Source organism: Bidens hawaiensis, unplaced genomic scaffold (genome assembly GCF_021521415.1).
Source record: "Bidens hawaiensis isolate Kalapana, Puna unplaced genomic scaffold, B.hawaiensis_p1.1 tig00008505_1, whole genome shotgun sequence".
Lineage (NCBI taxonomy): Eukaryota > Viridiplantae > Streptophyta > Magnoliopsida > Asterales > Asteraceae > Bidens > Bidens hawaiensis.
This window is the reverse complement of record NW_027491606.1, coordinates 584,439-591,761: the sequence shown is the minus strand read 5'-3', so window position 1 is coordinate 591,761 and position 7,323 is coordinate 584,439. Positions and strand designations below refer to the sequence as shown.

The window sequence follows — 7,323 nt, the reverse complement described above, 5'->3', positions numbered from 1 at the left end:
GTCACTAATAGATCTTCCTAACCTGCCAAGATCAAAGAAAACACGACTGGTTAGTCTCACCGTAGGGGGGGTCTCCTACGATCAACCTCCGGCGTGAGAATCAGTGATATGATACGAGGATTGATCAGAGAGTATGAAGAATAAGAGAGTATAGAGAAATATGGTGAATGAGAATGAGAATACCTTTGGCTGAAATGTTCCTTTTATAGGCAGTCGAAAGCTTCTCCGGGGAAGCTTAAGCTTTTTAAGGGGAAAGGAAGGGTCAGCTCCTCTTTCAGCTTATGCAGACTGGTAATGCCATTTCCATGCAACCTATGTTCTGTCTTTCTCTGCCATGTCGTCACTATTGCTTTATGGCAGGTACCAGCTTTATGTCAGTCATGACTTTCTGCGGTTATACTGTAGCAAGAGCTCCCTTGGTCAACTTAGAAATCTCGTTGGGGAAGCTTCGAGCTTCCCCATTTGGTAGCTTGTGTTTGCTGCTTTTATATTCCTAAGCTTCCCCAGCTTACGAGTGGGTAGGGGTACCCACGTCATCACTTTTAGTGGAGGTGAAGTAAATATGTATCTGATTGTTGATTTATATGTTAATAGGGGAAGTGCAAAGAAGGTTGTGATTAATAAGTTTATCAAACCAACTTGAATATTTTATTCACAGTGTGTGGTTACATATACTAGAGAAAAGACTAAGATCAAGGCTTAACAATAGGCCAAGATCAAGCAAAATAAAGACAATCAATTAACATAAAAGTTACAAATCAATAAGTTACATATTTCAATTTATATTCTAGTCTAATATGCCCCCCGCAAGATGGACGATCGTGAGAGAAGACATATCTTCTTAAAAAAGCCTTCGGCAGCGTCGCGTGTGGGTCTTTGGAAGGACTTTAGTGGTGGAGGGAATAGTTGAGCGACGGAACAGTGCATCGCTGGAATATATTTTAGTTGTGGAGAGAACAGTGGGTTGACGGAATAGCGCATCGCCAGGATATATTTTAGTTGTGGAGACAACAGTGGATTGACGGAACAGTGTGTCGCCGAAAAATATTTTATTGGTGGAGGGGAACAGTGGGTTGCCGGAACAGTGCGTCGGTCGGAATATTTTAGAGGTGGTAGGGAACAGTGGTTCGACGAAACAGTGTGTCGCCGGAAAATATTTTAGTGGTAGAGGGGAATAGTGGCGGAATAGTGCGTCGCCGGAAATTGACGGAATAGTGCATCGCCGAAAAATATTTTATTGGTGGAGGGGAATAGTGGGTCGACGGAATAGTGCGTCGCCGAAAAATATTTTAGTGGTGGAAGGGAACAATGGTCCGACGAAACAGTGCGTCGCCGGAAAATATTGTAGTGGTGGAAGGGAACAGTGGGCCGACGAAACAGTGCGTCGCCAGAAAATATTTTAGTGATGGAAGTAAGTTAGTGGAGAAATTTGAGGCGGTAACAAGCTGTTAATTAATTTCAGGAGGTGGTGAAAACCATTGCCGGAAGTTGGGATCGGAAAGAGCTAGACGGAGCACTTTAGGCTCTGATACCATAATAAGTTTATCAAACCAACTTAAATATTTTATTCACAGTGTGTGGTTACATATACTAGAGAAAAGACTTAGATCAAGACTTAACAATAGGCCAAGATCAAACAAAATAAAGACAAGCAATTAACATAAAAGTTACAAATCAATAAGTTACATATTTCAATTTATATTCTAGTCTAATAGTGATCTCAGCTCCCAGTGCAAATGCTCCCATGTTTGTGATGGGTGTAAATGAAAAGGGATACAAATATGATATCACCATTGTTTCCAATGCTAGCTGCACAACTAACTGTCTTGCTCCGCTCGCAAAAGTTGATTCACTACTTGTTATTAGGGATATAAACAAACCAAATGTTCAAAAACCGTTTGATTAGAGGTTCATTTATTTTTCGCTTATTTATTTAGCATGAACAAAATTTTATGTTCGTTCAGTTAACTGAACGGACAAAACAAACGTCTAGTTCTTGAACGGCATATATGAAAAAAGATTATTATATAAATTTAACCTAAAAGGTAATTTCATGGTCAATTATGTTCATTTTTCTTAAATGAAAGAACATGAACAAGAAATTATGTCGGTTTAAGTGTTTGTTCGGTTCATTTATCGTCATACTTGCTAACGTGCATGTCAAGTGTGATGTTAAGTGTTTTGAGTTTAACAATCTTGGTTTTTATATGCACAGGTTATTCATGACAAATTTGGAATTGTGGAAGGTCTTATGACTACAGTCCACTCAATCACCGGTCAGGATATCGTCTCTGCCTTTTAGTGCAAGTTATACCAAAACAAATTGTTTTTGTTTTATTAAGTGTTATGCAGCAACTCAAAAAACTGTTGATGGTCCCTCAATGAAGGATTGGAGAGGTGGAAGAGCTGCTTCTTTTAATATTATTCCCAGCAGCACAGGACCGCTAAGGTATGGTGCATAGCTTTTTGTTAAGTTTTAATTGCACATGTATTATAAATGTATCTTCTTTTCCTGAATTCATTGTTGATTTTTTAAGGCTGTTGGAAAAGTCCTTCCTGCTCTTAATGGGAAACTTACTGGGATGCCATTCGGTGTTCCTACTGTTGATGTATCGGTCATTGGCCTTACTGCTAGACTTAAGAACCCCGCGTCATATGATGACATCAAGGCTGCTATCAAGTAAGAATTTGATGATAATATGAATAATAGGTGTGATAAAATTTGTAAGGCTCGGTTTCGATGACTTGACATTAGTATTCACTCCACGAGAAAAATTCACTTTGTTATAAGCACATGAAAACGTTAAATCTTGAATTTTGTAAAACATCATATTTTAAAGTTTATAAGAGAAAAAGAGCTATAAACAAGCAAAACCTTGAAATAGTTTTGACAGCTTCGATGCTCATGGCTTGATGACTTGAGCATTATCACAAAAAATAAGTGTTGAATGAAACTAATATTTGAAACATATCGAAACATAGACAACAAATAATCACGTCGCAAGACTTTCAGAATATGATTTAAAAAACATCATATTTTAAAGCTTACAAGAAAACATAAAACAAAAATTTAAGGGTGCCACGTATCAAATTTGGTTGGGACAAAAACAAACAAAGGAAAAAAGTACAAGTGTAAACGGGAACTTGAGAAAGCCATATTGTAACTTTGATTCTATATTCAATTCACATTAAAAAAAATCACCCTAAAAGCACTTGTACTAAGTTATATAATGTTGTGAGTATTTGATTTGTTGGGATTGTTGTTTTGTGTAGGGCCGAGAAGTTTAAAGGGAATCCTATGTTACACCGAGGATGATGTTGTCAACCGACTTTGTGGGCGACTGCAGATCTAGCATATTTGATGTAAAGGCCGGTATTGCCCTCAACAACAGCAATTTTGTGAAAAATGTCTCTTGGTAAGACGATGAATGGGGATACAGGTACCATTCTTGTTTTTGAATTTGTTTTACAGTGAATATATATTTTCAGGTTGGTACATTTTGCAGTAACAGCGTTGTTGACATATGGCCAAAGCTTGAAGACTGCTAGTTATAAATGCAATGTGCGCAGATTAGTTATGCTTCCATGTTGTCAAGTTGTTGAGCTAAACACTAGTTAGTAGTTACTTTGGTTTTTGTTTTTCGGCTCCCTCTTGTTCGCAATTTTTGAGTAAATGGAATAGTTTGATTCGGCTTAAATGGTGTTTGCTATTCTTAAATTAGCATGAGAATGGCCCCTCAAACAACCTACTTTCTATACATTACCCCATTGGTTTTAAAAAGCGATCTGTTGCCTTTTTATTTAAAATAGGGACGGCAATGGGTCGTGTTTAAGTATTTCAAAACCCGTACCCCGTTAATAAAGTCCGTCCCAAACACTTCGGGTATCGGATAACCCGCGGGTTTCGGGTATATTATTAGGTTTTGACATGATACAACACTAAGTTTCATGATACACCTAATTCTAAAAAAAAACTAAAAAACAAAAAAAACAACTTTGTGATGTAAATTAAGATATACATAGTTACAGTGTCATTAGTAAACAACCAAATTATTTAATTATAATTTCATTAAGACCTGCTTGTTTATCTTGCAAAACATGCGACAGCGCAACACAACCTAACACCCATGATATTTTAAAACATAATTCCAATATCCATATGTATAAGTTCCAAAAAAATGTTAGAAAATGTTAGGTGTACATCAGGTTACCCGGGTATATAATCGAATATATGAGGCTATGTTATCGGATACAAATCTCAAACCCGTAAAAAATTTCAAAGTAATCCCAAACCCATCCCATAGCCTAATGAGCGGTCCAAAATGTTTCGGGTGTCCGGTTTTCCCATTGGATTCCGGTTTCATTGCCATCCATAATCCAAAAAACGAAAAGTCCAATGTGTGATGCACAAAACATAAGCGAGTTATTTCTTATTAAAAACATACTAGAAAATTTTAGTTCAATATTATATATTTTCATCATCATTGGTCAGATTTGTTCAATAAACAACTTACTCAAACTCATTCTTAATCCAGCGTAATTTTAGTTCAATAAGATCTGAAAATTTTAGTTCAATTAGATCTGAAAAATTCAAGACCCATTGCAATCCATAATCCAATTTGTTCAAATTCTGGTAAACATCATAAGCATCGCATCACAAATAACAAACCGCATCATCAAATCGCATCATGTGATGCATTTTAAAACCAAGATTACTCCTAATTGTATTCCTAAAGGAATCACAAACCTGAGTGCTTTTGAGTAAGAATAGTTCAACATAGAAATCCTAGAGGGAATTTGCATTTTAAACGTGAATGAAACACAAAATAGTTCATCATACACCAATCACTTGGTATATTAAAAATACTAAATCAGAAATGAAGTTTTGGCAAGTCAGAAAAGTTGTTCAGTTATTGCCAAAAGATAAGCAGCATGTGTCTTGATATTTCCAACTTCAAAATTAACCAAAAGTATAGAGTGCAACTGACTTTAAAGATTCAAGCTAACCAGTCCTGTGGGCATAAAAACACAGCAACAAATGAAATAATAAGATATACAAACGTGGTTAATTGACAGATATAAATGATGAAAATAAAGTCACTAAGAAGCACAATCAAAGTAAGTTGACGCAGCATTTGAATCAAATAGTCGAAAGTGGCTTCATATCAAGCAATAACACAACCTTGATGTTCAAATTTGTGCAGAATTAAAACCAGTAATACGTTAAAAACCGCATAATACACTTGTGCTAGGTGCATAAAATACAACTTAAAATATCAGAGAAAGAAACAAAGGCAGATACATAACAGTGTTTATGCAATCACATTCAGAGCAATATGTGCAAATGCATTATGCGGTTTTCAACATATTATTCTTATAGATGTAAGCAACAGATTCCTATGGTTCAACTATTTACTCATTTGGCACTAGAACAAGTGAATAACTGATCTGATTCACAATAAAATTTTCCAAAACAATCATAGCAAACTGCAAACTATGAAATAATTATGAATCACAAACACCTAATAATGGAAACACAAACGCAAATATCCAAATACATTGCGCAAAAGTAAACCAAAAAGACGTTAATAAGATGTTCCACTTTGTGCTGGACTAGAACCGAATATTGCACATGTACATAGCACATGAAAGATAACTAAAAGCATAAGACACATAGAAAAAGGCTGGTTACATAACTGCGCTGTGTATCAAATTCAATAAGTACAAACGCATTATGCAATTCTCAATTATTATTGGTTCTAAAATAAATATCTTATAGCTGTATTTGTTTCTTACAACTATCAAGAAACCTAGATGCAGCACATTCAAATGAAAGCATGATGGTTCTAGTCATTTTAGCATTCAAACAGGTGAATATGTGATCTTTCTTAAAATACAGCAATAAATGAATCACAAACAACTAATCCTGCAAACATAAACACAATATATTATGAAAACGTACCAGCCTAGCGAGCAGGATTGAGCCCAAGAAGCATCTGGCTACCACTCCCTGGAAGATAAGTAACATTATTACTCCTAGCCAAAGTGGAACTAATCTCCCGGGAAGCCTCAATCCTCCGAAGCTCAATCAGCCCCATCCCCGCAGCCGCAGTGGCATCCGAAATCAACTTGGCGGACTCACTCTCCCCTTCGGCCCTAATAATGGCAGCCCGCCGCTCCTGCTCGGCCTTGGCGACGACAAACTTGGACCTCTCGGCCTCCTGCTGCGCCACCTGCTTCTGCTCGACAGCCTTGGAGAACTCGGCTCCATAGGACAAGTGCGTGATCGCCACGTCCTCAAGCACGATGTTAAAATCCCTGGCCCGTTTAATCAAACTCTCGCGAACCAGAGCGGAGACCTGCGGACGCTCGGTCAAGAGCTGGTCAGCGTTGAACTGAGCGACGACGGCTTTGAGAACCTCGTTGCCGATGGAGGGTAAGACCTTCTGGTCGTACTCGAGGCCTAGGGTTGTGAAAATGGAGGGGAGGTTGGTGACGTCAGGACGGGACATGACACGCAGGGTGAGGTTGACCATCTGGAGGTCCTTAGTGCCGGACGTGGAGGAGAAGGCGGAAGCTTTGTTACGGATGTCGAAGATGTAGGGCGTCTGGAGCCATGGGACGCGGAAGTGAGTGCCTTCGCCCACGGTATCCTCGATCACTCCACGGAAGCGGTCGAAGATCACGGCGCGCTGGCCGCCGTCCACGGTGTAGAGGGTGGAGTTGGCCACGGTGGCGGCGGCGCCCAGACCTAAGGCGGCTTTTGCCAGGGTGTTCAGGAACGAAACGGCGGCTTGATTGTTTGCCATTGCAATGCAAAGTTTCTTGACTGAATTTGAATTCGCAGAGGAAGGAAGGATGGGTTTAGGGACAGGGTTTTACAGCTGTGTTTTTGGCTTCTTCTCCAAGTTGTTCAAACGGGCCGGATAAAGATAGGCCCAACTAATTCTTAGCAGGCCTAGTTAAACTTATAAGTAAGGCCCAAGCCTGATGCTCAGATCCACTGTTGCTCACCTTTCGTCGTTTTGTGTGGACTCTAGGTTTAAAGATTATAATGAGTATCCGCACCCATAAACCAATTCAAACATCCACCTCATTGTCACGTAATATTCTAAATTTTTCATCAAAAACCCCACTTTTCTCCCACCCATAAACCAATCTAAACACCATTAAAATATAATAAATATATATATATGTAGGGTTTGAATTAAATACAAATGAAATTAACGTGTTAAACGTGAGAATCAAGTAGAGTAATTATATATACAAATAGAGTAATTATGTAATTACATCATAGAGTAATTATGGCGTAATTACATAATT

At 38.3% G+C, this 7,323-nt stretch overlaps 2 pseudogenes across 1 annotated transcript; one reads left to right on the top strand and one right to left on the bottom strand.

Annotated features, from left to right (window-relative positions):
- Positions 1 to 1,308: 1,308 nt before the first annotated feature.
- LOC143529153 (glyceraldehyde-3-phosphate dehydrogenase, cytosolic-like) lies at positions 1,309 to 3,619 on the top strand (annotated as a pseudogene).
- Positions 3,620 to 4,777: 1,158 nt separating this feature from the next.
- LOC143529140 (prohibitin-3, mitochondrial pseudogene) lies at positions 4,778 to 6,809 on the bottom strand (annotated as a pseudogene). The gene is made up of 2 exons (XR_013134601.1): positions 5,963 to 6,809; positions 4,778 to 5,012 (listed from the first exon to the last, which is right to left on the bottom strand). The product of XR_013134601.1 is annotated as a prohibitin-3, mitochondrial pseudogene (transcript).
- Positions 6,810 to 7,323: the final 514 nt, after the last annotated feature.